Source organism: Tupaia chinensis, unplaced genomic scaffold, assembly GCF_000334495.1.
Source record: "Tupaia chinensis unplaced genomic scaffold, TupChi_1.0 Scaffold000077_1, whole genome shotgun sequence".
NCBI classification, from domain to species: Eukaryota; Metazoa; Chordata; class Mammalia; order Scandentia; family Tupaiidae; genus Tupaia; species Tupaia belangeri.
Genome location: NW_006159538.1, coordinates 760,514 through 773,138, shown reverse-complemented (window position 1 = coordinate 773,138; position 12,625 = coordinate 760,514). Strand labels below are relative to the sequence as shown.

Here is a 12,625-nt window from a genome sequence, read left to right as displayed (position 1 = left end):
CTTTAATCACGGGCGTTATTATCAACAGGGTCCCTCATCCAGCTCAGTGCCTAGATGTCGGTTTCACATGCAGCAGGTGTATGGTCTTGAGCCAAGCTCCAGTTCTTTCAGTTTCTTGGAGCTGAGTCACCAGACTCAGAGCAATGATGACATCTCAACCCTAGGAGGCCCTGGGACACATGAGTAAGAATGATGATGGAGGGAACAAGAGCCTCTCGCTACCTCTGCTGCCCCAGCGAGGCAGATCCTGAGATATTTCTAGAACCTCGCTCTATAACCACAGAACAAAACGGTTCTCACAAGCAGGGCCCAAGTTGTGCACAAGTGAACAGATGGTAAGCCTGCACAGCTGTGTCCTTCCAGTGTCGGAATGTCTGGCTCCACATCTGCATCAGGTACCCTTCCCTGCAGGCCCAACCCCAGCCCAGCCCTGTCCGCAGTCAGGATATCTGAGCAAGAGGCCCAGAAACTAGTTTGGTGTGTTGTACTCCTGCCTTACTTCCTCCTGGGCTTGCAGCACTCAGCCTAGGCCTTATTCAGATACCACACCCTGCTTCACCAGAGGGCCAGCCAGCATGACCCCGAATTGCCTTCTCTACCCAGATTCCCACCTAAGACCATTCCACAAGATCGGGGCCCTGTCTTGCTACTGTGACCAAGGGGCTGTCTCAATGCAGCATCCACCTGGATCCTAGACCGGAGTTCTAGGAACTCACCTCGCAGCCCCCGGCATGGCTCAGCACCTGGTAGGTGGCAGGCACGCAGAGAAACTCACAGGATGAAGTCTGCCCACTGGCCATGATCACTCAGGCCGCCTGCTCCCACACCCCTCCCCAGCTCGCAGTCACCTCCTTGATGGACAGACCATTCGCCTGTTGCCAGGCTCTCTGGCTGCTCTGCTAACCCCACCGCTCCTGGCCCCTGACGGGCTCTCGGGGTCAAACCTACCAACCCTAATCCAGGATGTCCCCTCTGTCACTTAGACCATTTAAAGGGCTAAGTGCTAAGCGAGTTCTAAAGGCTAAGGCTGGTTCAGCGTCCTGGCCCCGTCTTTTGCTCCTGGAATCTTACATTAGCTCAGGCTAAGGATTCCGTTGAGGCCATCTGGCACCTTAGGTACCTCCCACTTCCCCTGTGCAGTGTGGAAAAGACACAAGTCCTGTTCAGCAAGCACTACTGCATACCACGTCCGGTGTCAGGGAAGCTCTGCTTAAGAGCCTAGTTGAGGTGCTGGACTCTCACGTGGCTAGCTGTGGTTCAAGTCCTGGACCTGGCAGTTTGCTTTCTTGCTTTCCCTTTCTCTCTCTGTTCAAATTTAAAAATAATAATAATAATAACAAATTGAACTATATAAATCTTTTTTAAAAAAAATCCTGAAGTGGACATAGAAAATGTCCCACAAAACCCTGAGAAAGAAGGCCTCCAGGAAGTTCCAGGCTACAACATATCAGAGCTTGGCTCCGAGATGCTTCTCTAAACCTGATAATACGAGGAAAAGCCCTTATTTCTCCAACTTTTCACCTCCAGGGCAGTAAGGGAAATGCACACATCTGACCCAGACAGAACGTAGAGACCTGGGATCTGGTCCCCGACCCCTGCGCTAATGTGCTGTGTGGCCTCGGGCAATCACTCTCCTCTGCATTCCCATAACCTCCCTTGTAAAGTCACAGGTTCCGTCACTCATTTCTGAAGCCCCTTCTATGCTTGACGTTCGCTAATTTCCTCTCTGCTCAAAGGGTGGTTCTCAGACCACAGCAATGGTGTCACCTGGAAGCTTGTTAGAAATGCCATGCAGGGGCCAGCAGGTGACCTGGTGGTTAAGGCTGGACCCCCACATGGCCACTGAGGTGCAAGTCCCAGACCCTGAAGCTTGAAAATCACGCTGGGTGCCCAAAATCCTGAGAGGGCAGTGAGGGAGAAGGGATTGCAGCATGGCCATCTCTCCTAAGAGGTGATTTTTTTTTTTTTTTTTTTTTTTTTAGATGCTATAGGACACGTGCGCTCACCAGGAACACAGAGAGAGAGAGAGAGAGAGAGAGAGAGACAGAAAGCGAGAAATCACACACACACACACACACACACACACACACCCCGAGGGAGATGGCCACGCAGCAATCCCTTCTCTTCCATTCTCCTCTCGGGATCTTGGGCACACACACACGTGCCTGGCGTGAGTTTAAGCCACCGAGTCCAGGACTTGAACCACGGTCAACTACATGGGAGTCCAGCGACATAGCCATTACGCTAACTGCTGGTCCCAGAGATGATTTCTCATGTTCTCTGTCTCTCCAGTGAGGGTATGCACCCTCTGGAAAAAAAAAAAAAGCTTAAAAAAAATGCCATGCAGGCCCAGTTGCCATGGTAAAGGGGCGTAAAGCTCCGTTCCAAGAGGCTGGGACCACGTGAAAAGGCCATCTCAGATCCGAAAACAGCCTGAACAGGTCAGGCCCAGTAGCACAACCCTGTGGTCCTGCCTAACTGGAAGGCTGGGACAGAGGTTTGCAATGGTGAGACTCTTCGGAAAACCTCTCTTGAAAGAAAGAGAGAGGGAGAGAAAGAAAGAAGGAAGAAAGGAAGGAAAGGAGGGAGGGATGGAAGAAAGAAGAGAAAGAAACACAGTGTAGCCATACTGACTCAGACCTAGAAAATCAGAATCCGCATTTTAACAAGAGCCGTGTGACCCACACACACTGAGGACTGAGAAGCGCTGCTCTAGAGCTGCTCAGAAAAACCCAGGCTGACCCAGGGCATGACGTCTTCTGTGAGAAGCTGGGAGAGGACGAGTCTGTCGCAGGACCGGGCTGAATGCGATTAGCAGCAGCTGGCCAGTAGTAAGGGCTGGGAAAAATTGCTGCAAGATCCTTTTAAAGTCAGCTGTGATCCATAAAATGTCTCTCAAGCACTCAGAGTCTCTAAATTTGAAGTCTTTAGATAAAATGACTGAAAAAATACTAATTGTGCACGGAAGTCTAACCACGAACCACGCAGCTGGTGAACCCCGAGCTCCTTCTGCAATGGCGTGCTGCCAGCAGGCACGGAACAGGACTCTGAAGCCAGGAAGGAGGTCACCTCTGAAACCAGACCATTCCTACCAGACGCCCGTCTCGTGGTCCTCATCTACCAGGACTCCAGTCTCAGCTGGAGCACCATGGACAAGACCATACTCACAGGAACACTGCCCAGGCCACAGGACTTCATTTTTTCTGGACCAAGATATACTAACTGGCTGTCCTCATCCACTTCAGGGTCCCCAATGCTTTGTGCTGCTCTTACCAAATGTTTTAGGCTAGACAGGAAGGCAGAGGAGGGAGAGGGCTACACCTCTGAGGCCACAGACCCCCACAGAGTTAGTTCCATGGAGCAGAGAGAGAGAAGAACGGAAGAAGCTCAGACTAATCACACCTAGTGCTGGAGACCCCTGCTTCCAAATCCAGGGAGACCAGCTTCTGGCTTGGTGACCACCCAGCGGAGGACATCTCATTCAGCAAGCAAGGCTCTGAGACAAGCAGAGAAAAGTTCCTCTATCCCGGGTTATAGCCCGGTTGAGTCCACACTAATATGCTACGTGACCCTGGGTAGCCAGCCTCCCTGACCCTTGCCAGCCCTCCAGGTAAGGGGCCATCACTTGCTCCTCTGTTACTGCCGCTCCTGACAGGGGCTTCTAGTGCACACTCCAGGGTGAGTCATCTTAGCTCACGTGGCCCATCACCCACTACAGAAGGGCGACATCTCAACAGCCCACCTTCCCAGCAATCAAAGGGAGAGGTGGAGGGGGAAGGGGGACAGGTGAGTGTGGACTTGCAGGTCATCAGCACGGTGGAAAGGGGTCCCCTTCTTGAGGAGCTCTCAAAGTCACAGGGCTCATTATTTGCCCTCAGCACAGTATGAAAACAAAACCGCTCAGAGCCCCACTGTGACACTCCTTCCCACACCTGCTAAGGCTCCTCTTCCACCTTGCGGTTTCAGGATCACACAACAACTATATCCATCTTCAGGGAGTATTTCTGACCATCTGATCTGCCCGCTGAACTCTGGTAGAAATCGTAAGTGGGGATTTGACTATAAAATTATAAATGAGCCACTAACTGAAGCTATATTCGGCCTCTAAAAATCCGTCTTCAAGCTCTCCAAACCACACAGAGGAACTAACGGAGCAAGGTAACAGGCCCCTGGTCATCCGTGCTATCCTTCTTGAATAAGCCCGCTCCCCCTGCGCTGGCGACGTGGGGAAGATGACTCCGAGCACCAACGGGATGGACTCCGGCAGGACCCACTCACACTCGGGGAGGGACGAGGGCTCGCCTTCCTGAGCCATCACTGACACCTCAGCCCTGTGGACCTGTAAGGATGACCTTCTCTAGGACACCTGCTATGACCTTCAGGGTGGCATGAGGTGCCTGCGCTAACACACACACCACACAGCCTTCTCTGTCTCACTAATGGACGGTAAGCTTTAGTTTTCTTTTTGCACTATAAGCTTTATGAAGACTACAAAATTTGTCTCTGTGGTGGCCTACATGTTGGAATCATCCAATATTTTCTGAATGAATGAATAAACCAATAAACATACAAGGCCCCAAGATCATTCACTCGGTGCCATCAGTGCTCTCAGACATCGTAAGCTAGGATAGAAAGGGAAGACCCCAGGGGGTCTGAGAGATTTAAATCTGGAAAAAACTGGGATTCAGTTTTTCCTGTACCGAGGAACTAACAAGTAGGGTATTCTCACCTATTTCAGATGCTGTAATGTTTTGTGCTCCTCTTACCAAAACGTTCAGGTTAGAAATGTATCCTTAGGAACCAAATGTTGTTTATATTTTCATTATTAAATGCAACGTGGAAGGTACCAAGCACATAGTCATCATTGAAGTTAACATTTGTTGAACCTCAGTCTATAGAATTCTATTTCTCTATGTCACGAACTAGGACTTTTGCAAACAGCGGCGTTACAGAACCACTCTGGGCCACCCACTTTTGTGAATATGAAATCTTTTAAGTAAGGCAAGCTGACTTCGGTGGAATAGCCTCTATTTTTCATCCAGTTACATAACTCTGCATTGTCAAAGTGCACCAATAACTGGTGCTGTCATCTCTCAGGCCCCCAAGAAAAAAAAACTCCTCTGGGCTCTTTCTACATTTATTTTCAATCGCCAGATCCCCAGAGGAAAAAAATCAAATCACTGACGCTGATTCGAACTTCACGCTCAAGGCGGCCACTGCGCGAGTACCAGGGCAGCTCAGCTCTCGCTCTCGGAGGCATGAGGACACCCAACGGCTGGGAGGGAAAGGCAGACAAGCGTGTGGACATTCAGAATCCGGCAGGACACCCGGGACAACAGACAGACAAGAGGAGCTGGAGGAAAAAGCTGTTTAGAACCGTGAATCATTCCAAGGAAACTTATTACGTTCTTACATAAGAGGCAAAAAGAGCTTTCAACGTTGCCCTCCATTCACTGTTTTCGGCCACCCGTGCATTCGTTCGGCAAACGTCCATTCAGCACCCCGTACGGGCCAGGCACTGAGCTAGGTAGGCGGGCAGCGAAAGGAAGATGTTGAGTAGCAGGATGTCAGCCCGCTATTGCTCCCTACGGTCCCGCCACAGTGGCCATGCTCTGTGCATGTTCGTGCTTTGGCATAGGTCTCGGCTTAAATGACTCTCTCTCTAGAAGTTCTGGCCTAATTCTACCCCCACCAGCTTGCCTGTTGTACATTCCCATAGCATTTCCTACTTAATGCTCTAACACGCTCATCAGCACCTTGTCTTCTCCAGTAGACGGTAAAGCTCCGTGTGAGCACATCCCACCTCTACAGCAACTAGCTTAGCACAGAATACAATACAATCCCGTGAATACTCCTGAAAAAGTGACTAAACTGGGATGCATCAGATCTGGAGCTCAACAGACTTACATCTGAACCCCCAGCTCCAACACGCATTAGCTATGTCACCTCAAGTAAGTCCCATGATCTTAAGGCCTCTCGTTTCCTCACCTGTAAAACACAGATGTTCCATAGAGTGGCCAAGACTAAATGATAGGATGTGTGTGACCTGACTGACACAAAATAAATCCTCCACAAATGTTACCCTCCTAGCTCCATCCTCAAACTCTCCTACAGATAACACCAAGGCAAAAGACCCCAACCCTACAGGATCTTAGAAATACATGATTTAGGCACTGGTAAGATAGAAACTTAGGAACTGGAGCAAGCCAACCAAGACAGGATCAATAGCCAGAGGACATCTTCCTGACCCAGGCTCTGAAAGGACCAAAGGAAAACACGAGGCCCAGGACTGAGGTGACAGTGGAGATTACGTGGTTGCAGCCATGGAGGGAAGATGGCAGAGACTCTGCCCATTCCTTAGGCCAGAAAATACCCTGTGAAACATTCAGACAAAAGCATACCAAACTCTCTTCCCCAACTATGTTCCCATAGGTAACTTAGAGAAACCAAGGGTCTGCGAGTTGATCACAGGAAACCAGAGAGAGAGGAGAGGCAGTGCCCTGTGATGGGAGGATGCAAGGACTCAAGCCTGCCACCTGCAGGACATGTGAACCGGGGCAAGTCTTTCCGTTATGCAGGTCTCATTTCAGCATCTGTGAATTCAAGGACTGGACTCCATTGTCTGTGGGCACTTATGGTGCTAAAGATCTAAGATTCCAGTGCATGCCAATCAGCTGATATTGGTGGGCAAAGGGAGGGCCTTCAATCACACACGCTGATGAGTTGGCATTCTGCTGCACCGGTTTCAATTCCACAGCGGCTGCAATGGTCATGAGGAAGAGCTAATACGGTATTTCCTGAGCTCATTTAGTCTCCCGAGTCAGCACTGCACCTGTTCCTTCTGCAGCTGCAATTTACTAGATAATATTATCCCAGGCACTCCCTGAAACAGCCACCATTTCTCACTTGCTTGGGTATTTCAGGCATTCTTTTTTTAAACTAGCAAGAGTCTCACAAAGAACAATCAATAAATTGTCCAATAAAATAATTAACCCAGAAAACAATTTTCTCTTTCTTTGTTTCCATTGTGATCATCTTTCATAAATTGCTGACCTGAAAATCAGACTACTACCAGAAGAGACATGGGGGCAAAAATATAACGACTGCTTCACCAACAAGTGATACCACAGAGTAATGCAGCCCATTCATAACCCAGAGCTGTCTTCTGGAAACTATAAATGATACTTCATAGTGGGCCTGCCACCTTGCAGCACGACCCACTCCCCCTCAGTCACATACCCAACACCCACTAAGTACTACTTACTATGTTCTAGTCATTCTGCTTAGGGCTGGTAGAAACAGAATAATAAAACACAATTACTGAGTTCGCAGAGCATCTTCTGGCCAGCAAGGAAGTTTTTGAGTCTGGTGCCTGTACCTTCCTGGAAACATGGCCCCCAAGTGACAGTCTTCACTCACACCTCTGAGGAAGAAACCAAGACTGCCTCCTGCCTCGAGGCTGGAGGAGGCGTCGGCCTCCCTGGATTTACCCAAGGGAGAGAATGAGCAACAAGAAGCAATTGAACATATCGATGAAGTGAAAAATGAAATAGACTTAATGAACAAGCCAGTGAGGAGATTTTGAAAGTAGAACAGAAATATAATCAACTTCGCCAACCATTTTTTTGGAAGGGTTAGAATTGATTGCCAAAATTCCAGATTTTGGGGTAACAACTTTTCTCAACCATCCACAAGTGTCCGCGCTGCTTGGAGAGGAGGGTGAAGAGGCGCTGCATTATTTGACCAGAGTTGAAGTGACAGAATTTGAAGATATTAAATCAGGTTACAGAATAGATTTTTATTTTGATGAAAATTCTTATTTCGAAAATAAAGTTCTCTCCAAAGAATTTCATCTGAATGAGAGTGGTGATCCATCTTCAAAGTCCACTGAAATCAAATGGAAATCTGAAAGGATTTGATGAAATGTTCAAGTCAAACACAGAATAAAGCCAGCAGGAAGAGGCAGCACGAGGAACCAGCGAGCTTCTTTACTTGGTTTACTGACCATTCTGATGCAGGTGCAGATGAGTTAGGGGAGGTCATCAAAAATGACATTTGGTGGCACCAGCAGTTAACATAATGGCTATGTCGCTGGACTCCCATGTGGTCGACCACAGTTCGAGTCCCGGACCCGGTGGCTTAAACTCACACCAGGCACATGTGCGTGCACACCCAAGATCCCAAGAGGAGAATGGAGGAGAAAGGATAGCGTGACCCTTCTGGCTTTCTGTCTCTCTGTCTCTCTCTGTCTATCTGGCAAGCGCACATGCCCTATAGCAAAAACCTTTCCAAAAAAAGAAAAAATAAGATGACATTTGGCCAAATCCATTACAGTACTACTTGGTTCCCAATATGGATGATGAAGAAGGGGAAGGGGAAGGGGAAGGGGAAGGAGAAGAAGGAGAAGAAGGAGAAGAAGGAGAAGAAGGAGAAGAAGAAGGAGATGATGATGATGATGGAGACGAGGGATTGGAACAAATTGATGAAGAAGGAGATGAGGATGAAGGTGAAGAAGATGAAGATGACGATGAAGGGGAGGAAGGAGTGGAGGATGAAGAAGATGACTGATAGAACACTGATGGATTCCAATCCTCCTTTTTAAAAAATGTTTCTCCAGTCCCTGGGACCAAGTTGTAGTCTTTCTTTCTTTTTTTTTCTCTTTTTTTCCCCCTCTTGTGCTCAGTCACCCTGTTCTTGAGGTCTCTTTTCTCTACACCATGGTTCTCAACTTACCTTAGGGGGAAAAACCTTGAGCAGAAACAACGGGAAAAGAATCTCTACTCTTTTCTGTTCCAAATTCATTTTGATCCCTTCCTGACTCAACAAAAACTGTTTGGAATCAACACCACCATGCTTTCTGGGTTAAAAGAAAATCCTTCTGCTCCCTCCGCTCTGCTGGGGGCTGGGGGGGCTGGGCCCCTGTGTAGTAGTGCATAGAATTCTAGCTTTTTCCTCCTTTCTCTGTGTATCGGGCTCAGAGATGACACTGTGTCTCTACGTGAATATGGACAGGTAGCATTTACCAACATGCATCTGTCTACTTCCTCTTGTTTAAAAAAAGGAAAAAAAACTTTAAAAAATGGGTTATAGAAGGTCGGCAAAGGGTGGGTTTGAGATGTTCGGGTGGGTGAAGTGGGCATTTTGACAACATGGCTTCTCCTTTGGCATGTTTGTGATGTTTAACAGACATCCTTGCAGTTTAAGATGATACTTTTAAAAATAAAATTCTCTTCTAATGATGACTTGAGCCCTGCCACTCAATGGGAGAATCCGCAGAACCTGTAGGATCTTATTTGGAATTGACAATCTCTATTGTAATTTTGTTCCTGTTTATTTTAAATTTTTTTTTGTTTGTTTCACTGGAAAGGAAATATGCTCAGTTTTAAACGTTAAAAGTGTACAAGTTGCTTTGTTACAATAAAACTAAATGTGTACACACACACACAGAAAAAAAATTACTGGGGTCAGTAGGTGGCATAGTGGTTAAGACACTGGACTCCTACGTGGCCAACTGTAGTTTAAGTCCCAGACCTGGTGACTTGCTCTCTCTCTCTCTCTCTCTCTCTCTCTCTCTCTCTCTCGTTCTTTCTCCCTCTCTCTCTGGTGAGCACAAGTGTCCTACAGCAATTAAAAGTATTAATAATTGGGGCCAGCAAGAGGCAAGGTGGTTAAAGCATGGGACTCCCACATGACTGACCACAGTTCAAGTCCCAGACCTGGCAGTTTGCTTTCTTGCTTTCCTTCTCTTTCTCTCTGTCTACCTCTGGTGAGCACATATATCTTGTGGCAAAACTTAAAAAATAATATTAACGAATAAATGTTTTTTTAAAATATATATTAGTAACAAATAAAATTAAATGAATAATTCTAAGAAAAGAAAAAACAGACACACGATTATTGTCGCTAAGCAAATTCTGAGCCTGAAGGTCAAGTGGTCCCAGTTATCAAAGAAAAAGTGGCAGACTGGAACTCAATCCATATGCTGGAAAACAGCTTCTGAGGGTACTGAGGCCAAGGAATGGACTACGGAACTTTACCCAACTGCCACACTGAAGGCCACGCCATGCTGGGTTGTGTTCTCAAAGTGGGGTCCCAGCCCACCCACATCCAAGGCAACCTATTAGGAATCGATCTCTCTGGCTCGCCTTGACCTACAGAATCAGAAACTCTGGCGGTGGGGCCCAGGCATCTGGGTTTTAATAAGCCTTCCCAATGATTCCCGCATGGGCTAAGTTTGAGAATCCCTGCCCTAGGCATCCAAACTGCTTCCTACTTGCCATAAAAAAAAAAATAGTAGGAAAACCAAGCTGTCAATTAAACTGTAGAAAACAACAATAAAATGGGGTAGAAATAGGTTTATAAGTGAGTCTTAAATGTTGGTATTTTGGAAGAAGCAGATTTCATCAGGGAGGGACAGACAGAAATGCTGGCTCTGATGCAACAGGGAATGTCTGAGCAGGTCCCAAAGCCTCTGAGGCTTCCAGCACCAGGCCTTTCTCTGTGTGGTACCTCACTTCCAAATAGTCCTCTTCTGTCCCTTCAGCTGAGAGCCCTCCACTTCAGAGGGTGTCCCCACACATTCAGGAGCAGAGCTCTCAGACTTAACAATCACGAATAAGGTCACTTTTTTTTTTGGGGGGGGGGACTCTTAAATAGGAGGATGGAAAGTAAAAATGAAAGGAACAACGGAAGTTCCCGAGATCACTAACTTAAAAACAGAAGGAAGAATTGAAAGGAAGATGGAAAAATCAATATGTGGATACAGATGACAAAGAGAAGCTTAAAGCAGGACTTTCTGAGTTCTGAATAACAAAAGAAACCAGAGAGGTTCCACTCTAGAAGAAAGAATGGAGAGATGGTTCTTGGTCTCTTGCCACTAGGGGGCGAAGTCAACCCAGCACAGCCCAGCTGCCGTCCAGAAGCTACCGTTTGTCTTGTCTTGCTCTGTTACTGCTTTGGGGTGGAAATAAAGATGCAGAATAAATAAAGATGCAGGGCAACCTCAAGGTTGGGCGGCTGGGAGCAGGGACAGCATAACGAGCAAAGGACTGTTTTATGCATATTAATTCAGTCAGTGGTCATAATTAAGGAGCATCACTGTATTTTAAAATGCATGAGCAGCCAAGTAAAAAAAGTGCTGATGATAATAAAGGCAATGCTCGGTTATATATTAATGTTTGACTGCAATTAAGTTTTAAAATCCATTTGATTTTAAAATACCTATTTTCCTAGACTGGAATTCAATGTCAAGTTAGGTCTAATTTTATGGTCCAAATGTGATTTTCCTACAGCACACCACAAAATGTTAAATACTAAGGAAGATACTCATAATGAAAAGTCTGCTGTACTTTTAACAGCAAATTTCCTGTAGAGATGATTTGAGGTTCGGCAGGTCACACAAGAAAAGACTCACTTGGTTAATCATAAATCCATCTACAGATAGTTCGTTTCTATTATCTTTCATTTTAAATGGAGGTTTAAACAACTCTCCAGGCTTGGAAGGTTGCAGATTTAATAATGTTGTTTCCATTCACTAGTCCTTCCCATTGATTTTCTCTCATTTTAATCTGTATTGATTGATTAATGTCATCTTGTGACATCCGAATGGCAAATTGAAGAAGAAAAATGATATCCACTGGGTTGGACCTCTATTGGAAAGAGCACTAGACTGAGAATGGAGAAACCCGGGTTCTAGTGCTTCCATGCTGGCCCTGGGAAAATCACTACCTCTTTTTGGGCTTCAGGCTCCTCAGACATAAAATGAAACAATCTACTTTGTCATAATTCACTAAATCGCTGTGATGAGTAAATGAGAAAACAAGGAACTGTTACTATGAGACAGTACTTAAATTCCCTTAAGTTCAAAACAAATAAGCAGGCAGCAAACCCTCTACAAGAACAAATTACTTTTAAAACCTCCTAAAATCGGGCAAACAACAATACACGGCTTTAAAGATCATGAATATGGAGCAGAGCAGGTAGGAAAACCAGAAAATCTTTCTCAGGGCTGTCGGATCCTTAAAATTTTAGATTGTTGAAGTAAGTGTCTTTGGAAAAAAAGATGAACAATTCCAAATGTTGCTAGTTACCATAGCACCAGACAGGAGCAGCCAGCCGGAGCGATGGATACCGGCCATCCACAAGTGGCCCTGCTCTTCCTATGACAGTCATCAGAAAGTTTCTATTAAAGGTGTATGCTTACACTTCTTTGAAACATAGAGCATTAAAGTGCTCATGGAGTTAATAAGACTTGAGTGGTTTTCAGAATAAACCGAATAATGAAAAACCCCTATGCTTTTTAAGTAGTGAGATCCTCGAACGCAAGCTGGGTACACACCTCACTGCGATGATCCGGGAAGGGATACCAATCAAGTGAGTGAATGGATCATTTAATCTGAGTGTTTCTTTAGCCGCTATATTAATGAAGGGTAATATGATACACAGTAAATATGTACTCAACAATACAAGAGCTTCCCATCTCTCTTAGTGGATACTCATATTTAAACAAGTCAAACCATCCCTCAAAGAGATGACGGCACTAAGCTAATATTAGCTGAGTTTGCTTCCCAGCTGGTAATCCAAAGTTCAATTCAGGACGCAAGAAACAGGCTGCGGCATTTATCTG

At 46.2% G+C, this 12,625-nt stretch overlaps 1 protein-coding gene and 1 pseudogene across 1 annotated transcript in view; one reads left to right on the top strand and one right to left on the bottom strand.

The window, feature by feature from the left end:
* Positions 1–12,625, bottom strand: part of SERGEF (secretion regulating guanine nucleotide exchange factor) — a gene marked incomplete at its 5' end in the record, with an annotated part of 265,393 nt that overhangs the window by 159,863 nt on the left and 92,905 nt on the right.
* On the top strand, positions 7,391–8,568 carry LOC102486379 (protein SET-like; annotated as a pseudogene).